This window comes from Ptychodera flava, chromosome 11 (genome assembly GCF_041260155.1).
Source record: "Ptychodera flava strain L36383 chromosome 11, AS_Pfla_20210202, whole genome shotgun sequence".
NCBI classification, from domain to species: Eukaryota; Metazoa; Hemichordata; class Enteropneusta; family Ptychoderidae; genus Ptychodera; species Ptychodera flava.
This window is the reverse complement of record NC_091938.1, coordinates 42,925,888-42,949,172: the sequence shown is the minus strand read 5'-3', so window position 1 is coordinate 42,949,172 and position 23,285 is coordinate 42,925,888. Positions and strand designations below refer to the sequence as shown.

The following is a 23,285-nucleotide window of genomic DNA, read 5'->3' as shown; positions in this document are numbered from 1 at the left end:
GCGGGCAGCTACGGCTGCAAACTACAAAGAGAAAGAGTTTATTGATTGTTCTCAGCTGGGAAAGTAACTAGGTTTAAAAAAGCTTCTAATTTACAAAAAATAAGGAAATAAGAAAACCACCATGAAAAGAACAAAGACAGACGAACCACGGTCCTAGACCATGGTCGAACAAATTACAGCAAGGTTTTTGTCTGTGCATGGAAGTATAAATGTGAGACTACAGATGAGTCGGTTGATCATAGATTTGTCGTACTGTCGAACTGCTCTTTTGATTTTTCACTGACTTTGCGAATTTCATTTATTTTCAAAACCTAAGCAATTTTTTAATACCAATAGTTTTCTTTGATACTTTTTGGAAAATGCTTTGCATAGTCAGGCAATCACTGTAATTTTGTGAAGATCACCAGATAACGGTATATACAGCAGTTTTTACATCATGTAAGAAATAAACATGGGCCCGGGGGCACCAACGTCCTTTGTACCTCCTTACTGTTTATTAATTGCCATAAATGTGAAATTTGGCAAAAAGTCAAATTGTTTTGACATAAATGAAAGTTATAAAAAGTTTGGACTCTGTAGGTCAACAGTACATCTTTAATAAGCTTACCCCTCAAGTACCGGTATGTATAGGCCAAAAACAATATTTAATTTTGAATTATGTAGTGCAGGGAAGGACATACAATATGGTGAAAAGCAAACTAAATACAAGCGACCTAGCGGCCGATATAGCTCCGCTGTGTTTATGTACAGAGTAACTATTTTTGACACATGTTGATGAAGAAGGTGGAAATCTTTGATAGCTCAATGCAATGGCCAGAAAAAAGTGGCTAAAATAAGCTGCAAAAATACACAATTTCATCATACTTTGAATATATCACATCGGATCATCCCTAAGAACATGTCAACCAAAGCTATCCGATGAGTAGTTTTTTGAGAATGAAATTTTCTGACCAAAAATGGCAACATTGCCCTAAAAATACAAAATTACAGATTTCATCAGAAATTCAATATATATTACTTAGCTCATCTGTAGAAACCTGTATACCAAATTTCAAAGCTATCAGAACAGTACTTTTTGAGAAACACACTTTTTGACCAAAAATGGCAAAAATTGCCCCAAAATTACAAAATTACTGATTTCATCATAATTTCAATAAATATCATTAAGGTGATCTGTAGGAACCTGTATACCAAATTGCAAAGCTATCAGATGAGTACTTTTGGAAATACACATTTTTTGACCAAAAATGGAAAAAATTAACCCAAAATTACAAAATTGCAGATTTCATCATAATTTCAATAAATATCATTAAGTTCATCTGTAGGAACCTGTATACCAAATTTCAAAGCTATCAGATGAGCAGGTTTGGAAATACACATTTTTTGACCAAAAATGGCAAAAATTGCCCCAAAAATACAATATTACAGATTTCATCAGAAATTCAATATATATTACTAAGTTCATCTATAGAAACCTGTATACCAAATTTCAAAACTATCAGACCAGTACTTTTTGAAAAAAACATTTTTTGACCAAAAATGGCAAAATTGTCTTAAAAATGCAAATTTGCATATTTCTTCACAATTTGAAGAAATATGAAATAAATCATCTGTACGGACATATGTACCAAATATCAAAGCTATCTGACTTGTAGTTTTGAAGAAGAAGTTTTTTAAAGATTTTTTTACCAAAAATGACAAAAATTGCATTAAAAATACAAATATGCAAATTTCACCACGATTTGTACAAATCTGACTGAAGTCACCCTAAGTAAACTGCATATTAAATTTAAAAGCAATCGAACAAGCGGTTTCAGAGAAGAAGATTTTTTTACCAAAAACAGCAGAGAATGCCCCAAAAATACAAATATGCAAATATCACCACGATTTGAACAAACTTAAGTGAGGTCACCCCAAGTGAACTGCATATAAAATTTCAAAGCAATTGGACTTGCGGTTTCAGAGGAGAAGGCAATTGTTGACAGACGACGGACGACGACGGACGACGGACGACGACGGAAAATCAACCTATTTGACAAGCTCCGCGTCGCTGACAGCGGAGCTAATAAAACTGAATATACAATTATATGGAAATGTTGTTTTACAGTCATGAGTATCTGGTGTGTGCCGAGAGACAAACATTAAAATTGGACAGTATCATCCTGACCACAGTTTGTCTGACTGGTTGTTTCCTTCTGATTTTCTGACACGGTGATAGGTACAAAATATTATGCTATTCACGATAGTTATACAACATAGCTTGCATTTTGTTCACAGTAGAACTGAGTTTTACATGTAAGATAACTTTCTCGTGACCTGTAAATTCTGGCTTCTGGCAGCTCAAACGTCGCAATACTACATTTTTTGATATGATATGGAGTGATTTGCACACATGCAGTGACAGTCGATATATTCATAGTATGTACATTAAAGCATAGTGATGTTGACAACTACATGCATGCCAGTGCACGATTTCAAAGTAGCCAGGAGGAAATTCTAATGGTCTTTTAGTGGAAATATAGGTATTAAACGACAGTGAAACAAACAACATTAGTTATCGTGACCTTGCTAAAGTGCAATCTCGGATCATGTATGATCTGATGATCATGCTAAATTACCATGTCGGATTTAGCCCTGCGTACGATGCTATGTGTTCCGCTACAGCTATTCGCCCCGCTCACCAAAGCCCTGCAAAGACCCGTACGTAGGGTCGGTGACTTCAAATCCATTTTGGGACTTGACGTAAAAAGCCAAATTACTGTCGAAATTCAGCGTTCTTGGGCCCAAGTCGTATCCCTGCCCACCTCCGCTACTCGATCGCTTCCAAAAATGCCAGTCTTTTATTCACTTTTCGTAAATAACCGTCGATGTCGGCAACTCTCTCGCTAGCCCTGCGTACGTACGCAGTGCATTCCCTGTGTGCGTTCCTAACACACAGCATCGTACGCAGGGCTAGCGAGAGAGTTGCCGACATCGACGGTTATTAAGTCAAAAATGATGTCAAAATCAATGCACAACTGTCGAAATTACCCAAAATAAGCAACAGAAAACTAAAAGTTATCGCTGTGTCGAAAGGACAGTACATCAACATAAAAAGACGCTAGTTTGTTATGACATGGAGGCCGGAGGTAGAAGGACAGAGCATTCCCTCGCTCTCACCCAGCTATTAGTACGGGCCGCCGGTGGGATTGCCTCGCTATTAAAAGCAATGGATTCGCCGGTACTGGGGAGTACCGAGTACGGAGGCCATCATTCTTCAGTCTATCGAAGGAGCGTTTCGTGCCAAAAAATACATGACAGCAATCAAATACGCTAAAACCTTTAAAACGTCAAAATTCGCAACTGACCGAGAAACATGATGGCGTCGGTTTGATTTTTCAAAGTCCTTGAAAAACAACGCTAACTTGTTATATGCGCATGCGCATATTAAGGAGAGACCCATTTGATTTCGGGGGGGGGGGGTATGCAGGAAGTGGCTATGGGAACTTTTTTTGCCAGAGAGACAGCATTTTTTAATTTCAACTGTCACACCTGCATCAATTTTTTTATCAAATGGAGTAGCAGTGCAATTTTTCAAATTTAACCCTTTCACCACCATGGTTTGTCCCAAATCCATTGTTTTCTATGGTAAAGTTGGACCTGTATACAGGGAACTGGGGGTGAAAGGGTTAAGCCAGTGTTTCACACATCACAGGATGGTTTTATATATTCATTTTACATTCCAACGAATGACAAACAAAATGGAAAGTCGATTATATATACAACTTTAAATTATAGAACACTTTTTTGGCAAATCAACTGTGATCAGTACTATACCTGCTTTTCTTTAAAACAGTCAAGTCCTTTTAAGTTCTCAGGGGAGATGTTATCTTTTGTGGTCAGAGAAACAAGGCTCACACATTGTATTTCATTATATTTGTTGTTCCTCAATTTTCATTGTCAACTTGTAATCTTTCTAACATATTTATATTGAGAGAATAATGTATTGGTTTTAACACTAGTTTATTGACTCCTATCTTGTGTTTTAAATTTTCATGATTTACAGAAGTCAAATAGTCCCATCTAGATATTGCCTATACCATTGAGATATTGCAACAGAAATCCTGAAACATGATTTCTTGGGTCAGAAAAGGGAAGGAAAACATGAAGTGCACCGAGGTGTACAGTAGTGAATGCTTATATCATGAGTGCTGGAAAAAAAACACATAAGAATTACTTGTGGTAAAAACATTTGCGTGCCTTTGGCAGCATGCCAGCAAAGTATACATGAGAATGAAGTTTCCAAAATTTTGCTCATTTCAACAACATTGTGACAATTCCTTTTTTATTTCTGTCAGTTATGAGAATATTTTTTTCTCAAGCCATTACAGGCTTAATTTTTTTCTTTTATTTCACCTGGTGACAATTTTTTTTCCTCGAAATCCTCCATACCCCCCCAGAAATCAAGTGGTTCTCCCCTAAGTGAGCCCCTGACCTATACGGGCCAGTGGATTACTTCCTCAGTAGAACTGATATGCCTGCCAGTACCGGTGTCTATCGCCTACGGAGGCCATCATTCTTCAGTCGATCAAAGGCGCCTTTCGTACCAAAAAATACACGACAGCTGCATAAGTGCATCACTGTCAACTTCATAACTATAGAACATATTGAAATACACAGTGAAACGTTCACAACGTAAAAAATGTGCCCATACCGAGAAACAAGATGGCGCTGTTTCGATTCTTCAACACTCAGATTTTGTCCTACAGTTGTGCGCATGCGCAGACGGTAGCTTTAGCGAAAGTGAGGCAAAATCAAGTAAATATAAAATAAAAATGGATAAAAATATTGTTTAAAAATAATGTAAGGCATGTATCACCAAATTTTGAACATTTCTGACGGTATTTCAACTATACGAACACCCATGCCAAACATCACAATAATCAAATCAGTGGTTTTGAGGAAAAAGTGAAAATAGTGGTTTTCAGAAAAAAGCTAAAAAAGTGACTTTAAAATGATTCAATCAAAAAAAGAAAAAAGACCGTTTGAGATACATGCCCAAGTGACCACCAGACCAAATTTCAGAAAAAGTTACTGAAGCGTTTCTGAGATACCTGCGTCCACAGCATACGGCCCACTATGTTGGCCATATTGGGCGCGCCATCACATTAGTACCTTGTGCCCAAGGGCACAAAGTACTAAAAAGAGGAACAATTATGGCCAATGACAATTATGATTTCGATGATTTTTTCATGACATGTTGTGCAAGTTTTGTTTCAAGAACTCTAGTAGACCTATTTGTTGTTTGTGTCATAATAAAAGTTAACAAAAGTTTGTTTGTCCCTGTCTATAAAGAGAGGGGTCAATTTATTTACAAGCATTCATAAAATATAGATCTGAAAGGAAGTTACGACCAATTTTTGTTTAATACATATTTTTTTTAATTGAAGGACAGACAACTTTCACAAAGGACCTGGAGTTTTACTGTGCTCCTGGTCACTATTATCTGCAACTATAAAATTGGCAGAAAATGTGCTCAGCAGTTTATCTGTCGAGGAATTAAAGTGTATGTACAACAGCCCTGGCCCAACATTTCAATAATAAAGTACAAACGTTATTGTAAATAGGGTTTGTGCAATTTGTATGTGAAATTGATTTGTTGGGTGTGGCTAATAAAAATTGCTTGTGGCTAAAAAAAATTTGATCATTTTAGCCACACTAACAGACTGTGGCTACAATGAAAAAATTCCTAGCGCCAACACTGGATTTATTTCTGGAGCTTCATTGCACATCGTATCGACATGACTTTCTCACACCATGGAATTTCTTTACTTGAGTTTGAACTAACATTGACAACCGGTCCCTTCAAGAACTCATGGAAAGAGACGCGACGGTGCTTCGTAATACAATAGAGGTGTACCTCGATTATAATATTAAAACTTCTGTCGTATCTCGTCATCTTTCCCCGGTCGGATACAAAGCCACCTTACGGCAGCACGATCATAATCATACACCGAAGCCTAGAATTGTATTTTACACAGCGGCGTCTTGCGTAGCGGCATAGAAATACCGGTAGACACAAGCTATACTTCTACTTGTAAAAGCGTGGCAGCCATGTTTGCTTCGAAATGCCCGATCTGCCAAGTTGCGCAGTTGATGACTGTATCGATACTTCCGCGATTTATTGTTAATTTTCGGAATTGGATTTTCAACTTAATGACATGCCAGATATGAAATTTAATTATTTAGCTCTTTGTTCCACACAGAGAATGAATTTCCAGCATTTTAGTGACCAGTTCAGTCCCACTGTGTACTACTTCGCTGAACACAGTGCATGCGTGAGCGCTCAGATAATTTTGAAAACGGACACTGGACAGACAAACTTGGCCTTCGAGCCTCGGTAAGATAGTGGGCCAATTCGGCTACCTCGGAAACATAAGTCAGATCTTTTCTCACTGACAAATAAAACGGAATTAAGCAAAATCAGTGAGCCAATGAAATCACCTTGCATTTTTCTACAACATTATTACCGTTGACTTACGGTACAGACCATATAACCACAAACTAGCGTACCATCACCAGGCAGGGTTCTGCCCAGAGTTCCAAGAGTGCTGGACGGCTCATTAATATTCATGAGCATTAATATTCATGAAAAACTGTAACATTTATATGCTTGTATTTTTACATTCTTAGGGCTTGATATACAAATAATAGCCAATTCCACTGTACCTTCAAAGTATTTTTTCAGTTTTAACTGAACAAAACAGAAAGAAAACAATCTTTAGTAGTTGTAAAGGAATCTTTTGAAGCTTCTGAAAAATAATGTACCACTTTTTTGTCATCATTTTCCTGTGCTTATATCATCCCTCACCACTATGAAGTTTGGATTACCATTGCACTGTACCAGCATCCAGTGTTTTTTCAAATGACCTAGGTGGTCTTGTTACTGCTCATGCGCAGACTCTATAGAGTTTAAACCAAGAACTTAGAGGTTGGCTAATCGGCCATAGTTTTGAAAGTGGAATTTCTCGATGTCAAATTCATTTCAATTGCTTCTTGATAGTCATTGTAGAATGGGAAAATTCACAAACAGAGAGGCTTGTTGCCACGGACAAGTAACTTTTGGCTTATTAACCTGAAAAATAGTGAGTGTTCATTGATAATTCAAAGACTGGATTCGTTGACACCAAACTTGCTCGTGACTTTCATTGCATGCAGTCTTTCCACAATGCCACTCATTGAGTTTGAACTGAACATTGAAGAGTACGTTTTAGTTAGAAGTCCTGTTTTTTGTGCTCATTTTCGCTTCCGTACTTCATTTTTGTGGTGTTATAAACCTTGATACAAAGCAAAAAAACTTCAGTTTTTCTCCTTCTTTCGATCGTACAGAGATACTGTGTGACAGGAAAACCGTGTCTAGTTCATTAGGGCGATGATCTTGTGAACGTACGTTCAACAGCTGAACAGCTTTTCATATGCAAAATCAGCGTACGGTAATCAACCAGTGGTATTGTTTAAATAGCATTTTATTGAAAGGCATTCTATAGTACCATTGTTTTCATCAACTCTTCATGCAATTTTATGAACTGCTTGACCTCAAAAGTGTCACTCGTAGACATTCATGTTGATTGTTCAAAGCATTGAACTGCAAGTGCCGGTCGGTCACTTGTCAATGCTGGTCGGAAATTCTGAGTGCCGGACGGGCCCGTCCAGCGCCGTCCGGCGTGGGCAGAACCCTGATCACGTTAAACTATTTAGCCTACATAGGAGCAAAGTCGTACGTGAAAAAAGTAAAGGGCAAAATACAATTTGCAGGTTTTCAAAACAAATTTTATTGAGATGTAAGTTCTCATTTCCTTGTCGCTAGCGCTCCCGTTCAAGACCTGTGTAGAAAGGACACGTGGTTTAAAATGCAATAAATTGACGGGGCAACATTCATTTGGATTTATTGGGTGCTCACTGTTCTTGTTTTGTTTTTTTACCAAAATTCGTAATTTTTCAAACAGAACATAAAACCCATGGAGAGCACTGTCTGTCACTGGTACTTTTCTTTTATTTGTTTTTGATATTTTATTACATTGGACCTGCGAGGTATAATTATCTCAGAACGGGTTAGTTTTACCCGGGAACACAACTTTTTTAAGTTACCTGCCCTGGTAGTTGGTTGCAATGTCCACGAATTTCGAACACTGGCTTTTGTAAATTTTCAAAGCTAGTAAAATATCCGTGACAGACTCGATGAGGGTGTCTCCATGTTAACGTCCTTGAACCCATGACTGCGACCGTCGATTTTTATGCGTTCACTATAACACGTATAATCTTACCTATTTGCGTGTAGCGTTGGATGGGCGATACCATTTTCACGAAGTGGTAAAAAGCAGGAGTATGCAAAATGTCGTTGCCCAGTCACAAAGAAATTCAACCACAAATCGCAGTGAAAATGCAATTCATAGGATTTTGATCAGTTATAAACTAAAACTTGAAAGACCAGACCTTGTCAATATTATTTCATTCTTTAATTATTATTGTGAGATAAAGTGAACGTCCCTCCTGAAAGATAGTCAAGGCCGGATGTTTCGCAACAAGTCTGTGAACGTGAATTGTTCACTTGTAACATGTCAGCGGTGTGGACTCGGCGACCCGGCCGTTCCAGGCTCTGAAACTATTCTGAAAAGACTACGCAAGACAGAGACTGTAGAATTTTTTCTTTTGTCCGTTCATATTCCTTGTTCACTGGCATTTGGCAAAACGAATGTCCCACGTATATTTCTTAGTGACCACACGATGTTTATAAACGTGCTATAGGCTATAGCTTCATGTGTACTTCGTCAAATCGCAATATCCTCATTCTTGCGAGCCAGAGCAAATCTCCGCTCCGCTGACCTACGCAAAAACGGGTAGCGCTAAGCTATCGCTTACACACTGAGCGTTTTCAGAAGCCGTAGCATGTTCGTGTGGTATACCTACTTTTAAAGAAGTGTAACACGCAGTTGCGTTCAAAAAGTCCTTGTCTGAGAAGGGGGGGAGGGGGGGTGGATTGCATGTGAAGTCTATGGCACTTCAAACAAGATGAGACCTTAAAATATTTTTGTTTTGATTTTATTGTACAAAAGTTTTGTGTGGCTAAAGAAAGTTGTGTGTGGCTAACAAGATGTATGACCAATTCGCAACACATGGAATCTGTGGCTAATAACTTTGAAATCCAAGCGCTACCCCTGTACAGCATTATGCCTTTACCTCAAGTACCTCAAGTTATTTTTTAAACTTCTCCTAAGTTTTTGTCGTTTTCATCATTCTCAATCAGTTGTATTATATTTTTAACCAATACCACATACAGGGCTCGAAATTAAATTTCAAATGTGGTGGTCCATGTGGACCACCTAACAAATATTTTGGTGGTCCAATTTTAAAATGTAGTGGTCCGTAATATACCGTATTCCTCCGATTCTAAGACCCCGCCCGTTTATAAGACCCCCCAGGATTATTTTATCAATTCGTAATTACCTGTTAGTTCGTTTATAAGACCCCCCAGGGGGGTACACCCGAATTTTGACTGGAACAATAGAGCCATTGTCATGTAATGGGACCAGAATATCCACAACACCTACGCTGCTTATCAAAGTCACAAACAAGTGTCAAAGTGAAGTATCAAACCTCACACACACGCACACTATTGTTGGGGTTTGGAACATGTCAATCGGGAACAGTTCTATCATTTCCTGGCGATAAAACTACACTTGGATTTCACTACCTAAATGAACAATATAAAAGAGTTGGATTTTTTAGCGTCTCGATCTAGTACAATGTCGTCTTTTGTTACTGTCATTTTGCTACCATCAAAATAAGCAGATTTTTCAACATCTGATTATGTACGAATCGAACATTTCGATGCAATTTGGCTACCATGAAATGAACATTTAGGATCGTCGGGTTTTCGGACTTGTCGATCAAGTACGATTGGCTCATTTCATCACGATCAAACAAACACAATTTTCACTCATACAAACACAAAAAAGTTTGGGTATCAGTAGTTCTTTTTGGAGACTGTTGTGGCCCTTAAAAGGGCCGTTTCGTTTTTTTGGTCAGCGGCATGATTTGGTCTGTTTTAGTGAATATGTACGGTGAAAACAGTAACTCGGACTGATTGCTTTAGCAGAGGTACAGCCGCATTATTTGCCAAAACACCGACGTGACATTTCTCTGCCATGCCAACTCTTGGAGAATGGATGAATGCTTTCTTCTTTGCCTTCAAGTAGTATTTTTGTTGACTGACACGTCACGATCGATGATATTCGAAAGTAACCGTGCCCGGTATGAGTGCTGCATCTCGCTTCAAACTTTCAACTTTGCAACCATCTTGAACAACGGCTACAGCATTTCGATCGTGTATGTTGTTTGCATCTCGGCGAAGTTCATACGGCAAACCAAGTTCTAGCTGATTGCGACGGTAGTTAGGCATGCCGACAGCGAGAATGTTTTTAATAATTACTTTTTTTCTTGCCCATGACGACCATGCACTGTCTTATGACTTTTCGGAAAATAAAGTCTACGATAAATCGACGCATTTTTATAGGATCTTGTGACGATGTCGGGAAATCCTTTTGTTGCCGTTATCAATAGAAAATTTGGGACATGTGAATGACACGAGCTTTTAACTTGCTTCGCTCAACTTTTACACTTTTGTTTTCATACTACTGAGGCAAAAGACTACGGCACATAAAAAGTTGCTCTTTAAATGGTGTGCTTATAAAGATTTTTTCAACAGTTTTCTATCAGGTAAGGTATCTTTTGTGATCATTGTGAATAGCTGCAAGTTTTCTCTTACGTTCAAATTTACCATTAAAGTATAAGAAGATTTTTTCAACAGATTTCTATCACGTAAGTTTTCATTTGTGATCATTGTGAAGAGTTGAAAGTTTTTTCTTACGTTCAACTTTACCGTATAAGCAACCAGTGAAAATAGAAATATCATTGGCATCGTAAAATCTTTCAAAAAGACTTAATGACGACGATATCGACTTCGACTGGTTTGACTTAGATGAAGAGGGCAATTATTGTGTTGACAAACGAAACGCGATATCCAAGTTTTCTTCCGCGCATGAACTGAAAATTCTTTGAATTTCTTATGTTTCATCAATTTTGTAGTTTTTTCTCATGTAATGAAGGTATTTATTGTTTGAATGGCATTTGTGTGTGTCCTTTCCTGAACTAGTCCCAGCAATGAGTAGAACGATAGTGTAACAGATTTTCAAGATTACGGGTTAGAACAAAAACGTGCATGATCGTACCATATTTCGAACAGTTGATCATAGATGACTGAATACCACATCAGGAGACATTTCGGTCATCGATACAAGAAATAAAAAACTTCAGGGTGTATTGCCAAAAAATCAACACATCAAATATAAAGCAGATTGGCGCAGCAATCTTTCGTCTCGGCCAGCCGATGCCTCAACACTTTACCTGTTCGAGCCTGCCTGTTCGTAAGATCACATTTCGTTTCGAGATACGGTTAGACTTTTTGAAACTAGGAGCAAAATAATAAACTCACGACGTGTAATTGATCGTTTATTTTAAGGAGTACAGTAAATGAAAATCGTACATAGAAAACATCGGACGGACACCATCCCACTGAACAGAATTTTACCTTGACCTCATGCACTGACACCTTTGACCTATTGCGTAAATTGACCAATCACAGCCTGCGGAACTTCAGGGACTTTCCCTTCACTCATTGTCTGACCTTTGTGGCCATGCTATGGGGAGCTAGCTGCTGCTGAGGAACGTACTTGTTGTACAAAGTTTCGTGGTGATTATCTATTCACGACATACAAAGATTTATTGCTATCGTATTGTTTAGTAAAAGAAGGTATGGCAAAAATACGTTATATTTCAAGACTTGTGGATCTCCATTAATTTATACTTGTACAGATTTGACTGCCAGTATCTACACAGCATGGTCATGAGTCGATATCACAAAGTATGAGTTGTCTGTAGCGTGAATCAAAAAATCATTGGCATAAAAATTTGCATAACATCGCATAAATTTGCATAAATTAACTTTAACGTTCGATTTTGCTGTGACATCCGTTTATTAGACCCCCCATATCTTTTTCGTCATCTTTGGTTCTGAAAGGGGTCTTAGAATCGGAGGAATACGGTAACAATTGTTTAAGATGGCGTGATAGGTTTGTGATGACATACATTCAAACGACAACTTCTCGCCCAAACTATGTTATATACGTAAAACTTGCATATCACCAGAAAGCTCTTTCTATGAATTTTAATGCTGTACCATTACATTTTGTTTTGGGGATCTGAAAAGGCCGAATTTGGGATATTTCACCATGAAAATTATAACCATCACCTCACATAGCCGATTGTCATTTGAACAAAGCAATCTAAAAGTTTAATATAAATTAATATAAATCCTTACAATCCTTACAAAATTTATAACTGTGTCTTAAAATTTTTGAAGACGACTTAGGTTTTTTGACAATCACCAGTCATGGTTTTGAATCATGTTTTGTTCATTACTTAGTTTATTTAAACTACGAAAATTGAAATCCTTACATGTGTTTGGAAAAATCTGTGACACAGTTTGGAGACCATCTGTACGACTTTCACCTGTGAAAATTTGGTAGACTACCTGTCACCCCTTGTCGACTTACACTATTTAGACCAAGAGAATCGTGCTAAAATGGCAAGAAAAGAAAATGGAAAAACACAAGAAATTTGTTTGCATTCCTTCGTTGGCATAATTTACAAGAGCGAATAATTTTTTCGGCATATCTGATGATACTATACTGAAAACTGACCACCTTCAAAGGCCATGTCCTTAGGAAGAAATGGCATGGAAAGGATAGTTTTTCAGAGTTTTGAAGGAAAATACTCATACTAACCTATCACACTACCTTAAGATGATTTTGAGTTGTCAGTTCACATACTCTTATGTTCAAAATTATTCCACCAGGTATCGGCTGTTAACAATTATGATGACAAAAATCCCACTATTTGCTCCATTGAACTTGAAATTCACAATATTATTTTTTCTGAACTTTATTATCTACTATAGAGAGTCAAAATACTTCCACTCATAAAAACCAAAAGCAACCAGTAACAGAACCCGATTTGAACACTGCCTGAACACGAATGGGCCTGGGCAGCGTTTCCGTTACAATTTCAAAACTTGCGTACGATTTTACGCAACTGAGTTTTTATTTGCGTAAAATTTATTCAAAATGCGCACGGTAGGAATCAGTATCTGAAGTGAGCTGGGCAGTCTTTTCTGTAGAACTTGGGGGTTTCTTGTAATGCGAATGCTCTATTAACAAAAAACAACAACCTGGGGGCTTCAAGGTGTAGCTGAACGTTTGCCATGCCATGATGCATGTCCCGTATATGATCGTTGAGCAGCGCAATGAGATCATGTTCAAAGAAAATACCTTCTGACTACGAAATTAGTGTTTACAAAGGGCCAAAAAAAGCAGATACTGTTCAAAGTCCAGTGGGACCTCTCAAGAATGCAACCCGACAGAGTCTAAATGGTCACCCGTAAACCACTATCCAAATAACATGCGACGTAATGACCATTAACTGTATTGCGTGTTAGCGCTGGCTTTTCAAAATGATTAGCCACCGTGGCTAAAAGAAACAAATTTTCATTAGCCACAAAAGATTTTGCTTAGCCACACAATTGTCCGCGATGAAATGCTTGATGAAATGGAAGTCTGCACGATACACAACGTATTCATTGGCGCGTGGGGAAAGTCTGACATCTTCTCTGATTTATGGACACATACATGACATGAAGAGGTAATGAACTTCAAGACCATTCAAGCTATTTACCTCAGTGATAATCTCACCTGAAATTAATAAAACAACAATATTTGGTCATCACAGTGTGTGTTTATTCAGTGTACTTATAGTCTCAGTGTTACATCCATAACTTTAAAGATGTATTTCCATACAAACTGACTATTGTTTTACAACTGATCTTTTTCCAGGGCACAGATTTGTTGTGACATCCTATCAAGCTGTACCTGGATGTTCTCAAAAGTATCATCATCCACACCCTCAGAGTTTCTTACTTTTTTTACCATGTTGGCAAAACCTAACCTATTTTTCATGTTGATCCATACTTCAAAAGCTGCATCAAAGTCAAAGTTGTGCATGTGAGGGCCCTCTACAGAAATCATAGCAAGATCATTAACATGAGTAACTGTTAATAAATTTCTATGAGCTGTCTTGATTAAATTATATTGGGAAAAACCCCTCTCACAACTAACTGAAGTGACTGGGCAGGTAAGTGCCAATGCATACAACATACACACATTTGGATATACCTCTCTTTGTTTGTTGAGGACTTCTCTGAAGAATGATTGAGTATCCATGGTTTTGTTTTTCAACATCAGTGATTTCACTATGGCCCATTCCAATTTACAATCTGTGGCATTGATAATGGGCTGATGGATTTTGCCTTCTTTATCTGTCTTCTGAACACCAAAATGATCTACAATACTCTGCAGTTGTGGCAATCCATACTGTGAATCTGGACTATCAGGTAATTTTTGAGGGTCTAACACACAGAAGGAATCCATCAGCCCACTATCAGGGAACCATGTTTGCAGATGCTGTACAAGTTCCTCAGTAAACTTTATTTTATTTGCCTGAAACTTCTCCCTTTCGCTAGTTGTATCTCTGATTTCCTGAGATTTAAACAAGCTTTTACCCTCACTTGAAGGTACACTTGGCACACATTTGAGAAATTCCTCATAGTTTGGCCCATCCACAGTGTTACGATGCCCCATATTCAATTTTTTGTAAGCTTGGTCGAGAGAGGTTGATAGCTTGGCTCGAGAGCTTTACAGTACGTCGTCACCTGTGTTCCAAGAGTTTATGTAAATTTTATACGGTGGACATTTTAATGTTGCTGCCGACCAGGTGTATACCGAATATATATAGACACGTTCTCAAAATACATGAGGAGACTGCACAACATCTGAAAGGAGCTCGCCTGTCTGACTGAGATTGCTGTACACGCCTGTCTGATCTGAACGTATGCTGCACAACGGACTGTATAGAGAACTTGAGGTTACAGAAAAAGGGCAGATATCGCAGGGCAATCAACGATTGTTTCTTCAGTAGTAACGGAGGAAGAGGAAAACCGCTATTGCAAACGTCAACACGAAGTTGTGGACTGTGTAGTGAATGCCACGTCACACTAAAGACCGGACGGTTTGATTGAAACCACACTCCGCGGACTTTTTGTGAAAAGGACTGGTTAACACTCAAAGCTCTCGACCAAGCAGGGTAATTTTTCCCATAATTTTGAATTATTTGTGAGTATTTTAGTTTCTATTAAATAATTTTGGTTACTATTGAACTCCATAGTGCGCTTCTCGTATTCACTGCCTGTGTGTGGTAATTTCTACCGTAACAGAAAGTGGGGGCTCGTCCGGGAGCACGGACATTTGCTAGCGTATTTCGTAACTTGGTAAGAAAACGTTAAACGTGTAACTAAATTGACGTGAAAGTGAAGCCAGCAATGGAGTTCAAACCAGATAAATATTTAGAAAAACCTTCTTTTGAAATTTTCAAGAGGTTAAGGAAACAGGATTTGTTGTTGCTTGCCGAGCATCTTCAGCTTACTGTTAGTCCATCAATGAAAAAACAGGAGATTAAAAGTGTTGTCGTCAAAGCTTTAATTGACTTAGGGAAATTTAGTGCGGATGCGTTGAAACTCATTGAGTCTGAGATCGATAGCGATGCAGTGAGAATACGGCAAATAGAGTTGGATCACGAGTATAGAATGAGGCAATTAGAAACAACTGATAGGGAAACGCAAAGAAAACTGGAGCTTGAACAAATGAAATTAGAGAGGGAGAGAGAAAAAGAAACAAAATCCAATGTAATGGAAGCTGATAACTTGTCAACAGGGCCATACCATCAGAGTTTGATGCAGCAAAGTATATTCGGCTTGTTCCTCAATTTCAAGAAAAGGAGGTTGACAGTTATTTCCAGCATTTTGAAAAATTGCAACTAGTCTCAAATGGCCTAGAGATGTTTGGACCATGTTGTTGCAAAGTGTCCTAACAGGTAAAGCTCGTGAAGTGTTTTCTGCCTTACCCATTGCTCAAGTAGTGACTATGATTTTGTAAAAGAAGCAATTCTCAAATCGTACGAGTTGGTACCAGAGGCTTACCGGCAAAAGTTCAGAACTGTTCAAAAGAGAGGCGATCAAACTCATGTTGATTTGCAAGAGAAAAGGAAGATTATTTGACAGGTGGTTGCAGGCGAAAGGAATAAATCAGAACTATGATAAGCTTAGGGAATTGATGTTGGTTGAAGAGTTCAAACAATGTGTACATGTTGATATTAAAACTCACTTGGATGAACACAAAGTTGTGAATTTGCATGAAGCAGCCACTGTGGCTGATGATTATTCTTTGACCCACAAACTTAGCTTTAACAAAAGCGGTCAAGCCAAGTCGAGTGGTTTTCAATCTTCCAAAACGTTTGAACAGAAATCTCCATCTTTTCATAAAGGCAAGGAGAATACTAATTCCGCCGAAAAAGGTAAAGTTGGAGTCTTTAAGACTACGCCCACATGTGCCTATTGTAAAAAGAAAGGCCATGTCATTTCAGAATGTTGGTTTTTGCAAAGAAAGCAAAATAAAGCAAAAATTGAACCAACTGCTTGCACGATTGCAGAAAATCTTCCTAAAATATCCAATGTGTTTAAAGTTGGAGAATTTGTTAAAAGGTCAACGTCTGATATGATAGACAAATTTAAACCCTTTGTCTTTGAGGGATTTGTATCCTTAATAGGGGATGAAGCTAATCTACGACCCATAAAGATATTGCGTGATACAGCAGCCTCACAAACTTTATTATTAGAGGGTGTGTTACCTTTATCTGAAATGAGCTCTGCAAAAGCAGATGTGTTAATAAAGGGTGTAGAATTAGGTTATATAAATGTACCATTGCATTCGATAAATATACAGTCAGACTTAGTTTCAGGGCCTGTTACAGTGGGAGTACGACCCACTCTACCCGTTGAAGGTATTTCTATGTTGCTAGGCAATGATTTGGCTGGAGGAAAGGTGTTCCCCGATCCAATTGTAACTGACAAACCTAGCATTGATAATGGGATTTGTGATGAAGAAAGTGAAATATTTCCCGCTTGTGTTGTAACTAGGGCCATGAGCCAAAAGGCTTCAATTAATAGAAAGGATGTGACAAATAGATTTAATGATGATTTGGATATTGGGCTAGAGGACACGTTCTTTTCTCGACTTGATGAGTGTCACTCTACTGTTAATAAAGTCAAAGATGTCTCAAATCAGAGTAATGAAATGCATCCTAAAGATGAGAACTCTATCAAGGAGAATTTCAGTCGTAATAGACTTATTACAGAACAGCACAAGGATCCCGAAATTGTGAATTTAAGGAAAAGGTCAGTGTCCCTCAGTGAAATTGAAAAAGTACCAGTATGTTTCTATACAAAAATGGCATACTCATGAGAAAATGGCGACCTCCTCATGCATCAACTGAAGATGAATGGAGAGTTGTTGATCAAATTGTCGTGCCTAAATTATATCGTACAGAAATAATTAGTTTAGCCCACGACAATCCTATGAGTGGACATCTTGGAATAAATAAAACTCATGAAAAAATTCTTAATCATTTCTACTGGCCCAATTTGAGACGGGATGTTGCTAAATATTGTAAGTCATGTCATGCATGTCAGATGGTAGGCAAACCCAATCAAAAGATTCCGGTAGCACCACTCAACCTATACCCGCTTTTTCAGAACCATTTAGTCAGGTTTTGATAGATTGTGTAGGTCCATTGCCAAAAACTAAATCGGGAAACGAATACTTACTAACAATTATGTGTGCGTCTACTCGTTTTCCAGAAGCAATTCCTCTGAAAAATATCAGCGCACCCAAGATTGTGAAAGCACTTATCAAGTTTTTCACTTTTGTAGGTCTTCCTAAATCCATACAATCCGACCAAGGATCGAATTTCATGTCGGGTTTGTTTCAGCAGGTTATGCACCAGCTAAATATCAAGCAGTATAAATCAAGTGCGTACCATCCTGAATCCCAGGGGGCTCTGGAACGTTTCCACCAGACTTTAAAAAATATGATACGTACTTTTTGCCTTGAAACAAGTAAGGACTGGGATGAAGGAATTCACTTACTCTTATTTGCTGTCAGAGAAACTGTTCAAGAATCAATTGGTTTCAGCCCCTTCGAGTTGATTTTTGGACACTCAGTTCGTGGGCCATTGAAGTTGCTGCACGAGAAGTGGCTTTGTAAGGAGATTGAAATGAATCTTTTGGAGTATGTTTCTAATTTCAAGAATACAATTAGTAGGGCTTGTGAAATCGCCAAAATGAACCTTAAAAAAAGTCAAGCAAAAATGAAACAATGGTATGACAGTGATGCCAGGACAAGAGTATTTAAACCGGGGGATAAGGTTTTAGTACTATTTCCAATCCAAGGGCGTCCCTTACAAGCCAGATACTACGGTCCTTATGAAATTGAGTCTAAGGTGAATGATGTTGACTATGTTGTGAAGACTCCAGGAAGACGTAAAGAAAAGCAATTGTGTCATGTTAACATGTTGAAAGAATACATTGAAAGAAATGTTACTGAATTTCAGTCAGTTTCTGCCTCCACTCACCTTAGTGACGATCATGCAAGCTGTGGCCAAGAAAATGAAGTGAGCAAAGGCAAGAAATTTGATCATGATATCAAGTTGAAAAATTCAGACTTCCTTGCAAATTTGGATGACAAACTCAGTCATCTGACAAAAGAACAAGGGAAGAGTTGAAAAGTTTGATATTAGAGTTTAAACACTTGTTTGCAGATGTGCCTGGCAGAACTGATAAATTGTGTCATGATGTTGATGTTAACAATGCAATTCCAATTAAACAACACCCTTATCGAGTTACCCTGTGAAGTTAAAATATGTCAAAAGTGAAATCGACTACATGTTGCAAAATGACATCATTGAACCAAGTTGTAGTCCATGGAGTTCGCCATGTATACTTGTGCCGAAAGAGAACGGTTCATATCGTTTCTGTACAGATTACAGGAAGGTGAATTCAGTCACAAAGACAGATTCATATCCATTGCCAAGAATAGATGACTGCATCAATAAAATTGGTGAGGCAAAATTTGTAAGTAAGTTTGACTTGTTGAAGGGATATTGGCAAATTCCACTCACTGAGCGTGCCAAAGAAATATCAGCTTTCGTTACACCTGACGGTCTGTACAATTATAAAGTCATGCCATTTGGTATGAAAAACGCTCCAGCCTCATTTCAACGCCTAATTAACCGTATCATAAGTGATTTGGATGGCTGCGAAGGGTTTGTTGATGACGTCAGTGTTTACAGCGATACATGGGAGGAGCACTTGCAGCGATTGCGCAAATTCTTTGAAAGATTGACAGAGGCCAAACTCACAATAAATCTTGAAAAGAGTGAATTTTGCCATGCTACAATAAAATACCTTGGCCATGTGTAGGCAGGGGTCAAACTAAGCCTGTACTTGCAAAAGTTGAAGCAGTCCTAGGTTTCCCAGTTCCAAAAAATAAGAAAGAAGTAATGAGATTTCTGGGCATGGCCGGTTATTACCGACGATATTGTCAAAATTTTGCAACTATTGTTGAACCACTAACGGAATTACTAAGAAAGAATAAGAAATTTGTGTGGTCAGAAAATTGCCAATCAGCATTTTCTAGAATTAAGGCCATACTTGCCAGTTCTCCAGTTCTTGTGATGCCAGACTTTGACAAGCAGTTTAAACTATATGTAGATGCATGTGATGTTGGTGTCGGTGCAGTATTAATGCAACAGGGGGAAGATCAGATTGATCATCCGATTGCTTATTTCTCAAAGAAATTCAATATCCATCAAAGAAAGTATTCTACAATTGAAAAGGAATGCTTAGCCCTACTGCTTGCTTTGGAGCACTTTGATATTTACTTGAATATCACACTGCACCCAATCATGGTCTTCACTGATCATAACCCCCTAACGTTCATCCATAAGATGAAAAACAAGAATCAGAGATTAATGAGATGGAGCTTAACAATCCAAGAGTATGATTTAGAGATAGCTCATATAAAAGGTAAAGATAATGTAATTGCAGATGCGTTATCAAGAAGTGATTAAAAATGTGAGCAAGTGATTTAACATTTGTCATAATGTGACTTGCATACTGTGAAATGCATCGGTTGTTATGTACTGTATTTTGTGCTATTGAAGTTTTCATTGCACTCAAACTTTTTCTAAAGGGGAAGGTGTTACGATGCCCCATATTCAATTTTTTGTAAGCTTGGTCGAGAGAGGTTGATAGCTTGGCTCGAGAGCTTTACAGTACGTCGTCACCTGTGTTCCAAGAGTTTATGTAAATTTTATACGGTGGACATTTTAATGTTGCTGCCGACCAGGTTGTATACCGAATATATATAGACACGTTCTCAAAATACATGAGGAGACTGCACAACATCTGAAAGGAGCTCGCCTGTCTGACTGAGATTGCTGTACACGCCTGTCTGATCTGAACGTATGCTGCACAACGGACTGTATAGAGAACTTGAGGTTACAGAAAAAAGGGCAGATATCGCAGGGCAATCAACGATTGTTTCTTCAGTAGTAACGGAGGAAGAGGAAAACCGCTATTGCAAACGTCAACACGAAGTTGTGGACTGTGTAGTGAATGCCACGTCACACTAAAGACCGGACGGTTTGATTGAAACCACACTCCGCGGACTTTTTGTGTAAAGGACTGGTTAACACTCAAAGCTCTCGACCAAGCAGGGTAATTTTTCCCATAATTTTGAATTATTTGTGAGTATTTTAGTTTCTATTAAATAATTTTGGTTACTATTGAACTCCATAGTGCGCTTCTCGTATTCACTGCCTGTGTGTGGTAATTTCTACCGTAACAACAGTGAGTAGAGTCTGCAAAGCTAGTACTGTCCCATCCACTTGAGTCTTGAGATCAGAATATATAGCAGTTTCTGTCTGCATGGCTTTACACAACTTTGCAAGTAGGCCTATAGCATCAGCAGAAAAATAAGTCATAGCAATAAATTGATAAGTACCAACACGCTTCAATAGGCCACTTGCAATAGCTTTGTGAGCTCTCTCTTCAGAAATTTGAACAAGCCAAGCAATTACACTATCAATACAACCTACCAGTGCTTCAACGCAATCATTGAATGAAAGCCATCTTGTAAAGAAAACTTGTTTGATTTTCTTTGCCTTTGCCTCCCCATGATGAACCTTTGCCGCCTCTAGAATTCTCAACAGTTTTGGTGAAAATTTGAGAAGTTTCCCCATCTGATTGAGATCACGAATATACTTTACTAGGTATGGGACCATATTAGCAGCCTTCTCACTGGCAAGTGCCAAACGGTGAGCTAAACAGTGATTGGCCACAAGATAAGGGTTTACATCCTTGAATCTTGTGGCACACCAGATTTCTGCCCTCTCATCACACTAGCACCATCAGTTGAAATACAGATTAAGTTTCCAACATCAAGATCTTTATCAGCTAACAACAAAGACACTGCGTTGTAAATCTCTCCAGCTGAACATGCAGAAAGTTCCTTTACACTGAGAAAGTGTGATTCTACATTTCCATCACAGTTCACAAACCTAATATATACCATCACTGTTGACAAGTTTGAAACATCAGTAGCTTCATCGAGTTGTGCTGCATATATCTTAAATGGACAGTTTTTCACATTACTCAAAATCTGTCTCTCTATGACTGTTCGTATGGAAAGGAAAAAATCATCAAGACTCTCATGATGTGTATACTGTAGCTGTGAACTGCCATCCTGTAGAGGATTCAAGGCTTGGCAACCCTAAAATCAGGGGAAAAAGAGATACAAATTTGGTCAGTCATGCAACATAAGCCTACAGAACATCCTCAACATCTTTCCTGCACCTCAACATATCTTTTTCAATCATATTTCTTTGCATTTTAAATAAATATGGCAGAAATACCTCACATAAAAAGTTACTAAAAATAATAATCATACTTAATTCCCTAAAATATAATATTTTCCCCAAATTAATCATAATAAATCCCCAAAACTAATCTCAAAATAATTACCGGTAAAATGAAGCAGAAATTTTTTGCAGTACTGAAAGCATGCTACTGTGAAAGGGTATGCTGGACTTACATTTGATATCTGCATGTCTATTAATGCAGGAAGTTTCCTATTGGATATCTGTTCTTTGGCCATGGTAAAAACTGTCCGCATGAGTGCCACAGTAGTGTCTTTTATTTTCCCATATGCTGTGGTGGTAGCAGACTTCATGTCTTCTTGGAGGGACGGCCTTGCAAACGCAGCTCTACAATCAAATATTATTATGGTTGAAGGGAAAAAAAAATTGTTAGTCTGGTCGCTACAACTTGTACAAGAATCGATCGCCGCGCCATGGCAGGGAATCAGCGATCGTTCATCGAATAGTTTCATACATCATGATCGTTTATTTGTGGTGCCTTTTTCTCACATTGTGTGTATACACGTCATAAAATTTGTGATTCTTCCTCATCATTTACCATGTACGATATGCTCAACAGGTTTTACTTACATACATTTACATCACGTGGGCAACGCGATGTCGCACTTGCTTCTCACAAGTTCGCTCAAAAATATGAATAAAACAAAAGTAAACCAACCTGTGATCCCTGCTCTTTGCATGTTTCAGTAGATCATCTTTTTTGGGGGCATTGTCAGACTTTCCACGCGTGAATACGTTGTGTAGTTTTGAATCGATGCAAAGTTTACATCTCATCAAACCATTTTCAGCATCGTGAGTTAGCCACGGAAATTCTGTGAACCAAGCTTGTTGAAGTGATCGATGCCTGTCGCGGCCATATTTTTGTTTTTCTTTGGATTTTGGCTCGTATCTTCTTGAGAACTAGAAGCCCTTCCAAATAACTTGAAATAGATCGCACTCCGACGGCGTTTTTTTGTTTTTTCGCCATGGCATCGTCATCACAAATTAGACGTCGCGGGCCTGTCGCCCGACGTCTGCTATATATGCAAATACATGTGATACTCGATCGATCACGCGTACGTCACAAGTCTCGCGAGACAATGCGTCTGCGCGATGAAAACACGATGTCCAAGATGGCAGCGTTCAGAGGCCGCACTTCGTAGTCTCGTCCGACCGCAGCATATTTTTATCATGTCACATTGCTTTCACTTTTGGGCCAAATTCCCATTCGCCACTGTGGCGAACGATGTTTAAAAACTTTTCGCCAA

The 23,285-nt window shown here is 38.3% G+C and overlaps 1 protein-coding gene and 1 long non-coding RNA gene across 2 annotated transcripts in view; both read right to left on the bottom strand.

The window, feature by feature from the left end:
• LOC139144568 (26S proteasome regulatory subunit 4) overlaps positions 1 to 23,285 on the bottom strand; it is a 164,967-nt gene that overhangs the window by 127,362 nt on the left and 14,320 nt on the right. The window lies entirely within an intron of this gene.
• On the bottom strand, positions 21,484 to 22,873 carry LOC139144315 (uncharacterized). The gene is made up of 3 exons (XR_011554803.1): positions 22,697 to 22,873; positions 22,194 to 22,365; positions 21,484 to 21,872 (listed from the first exon to the last, which is right to left on the bottom strand). It is a non-coding gene; the product is annotated as an uncharacterized lncRNA (long non-coding RNA).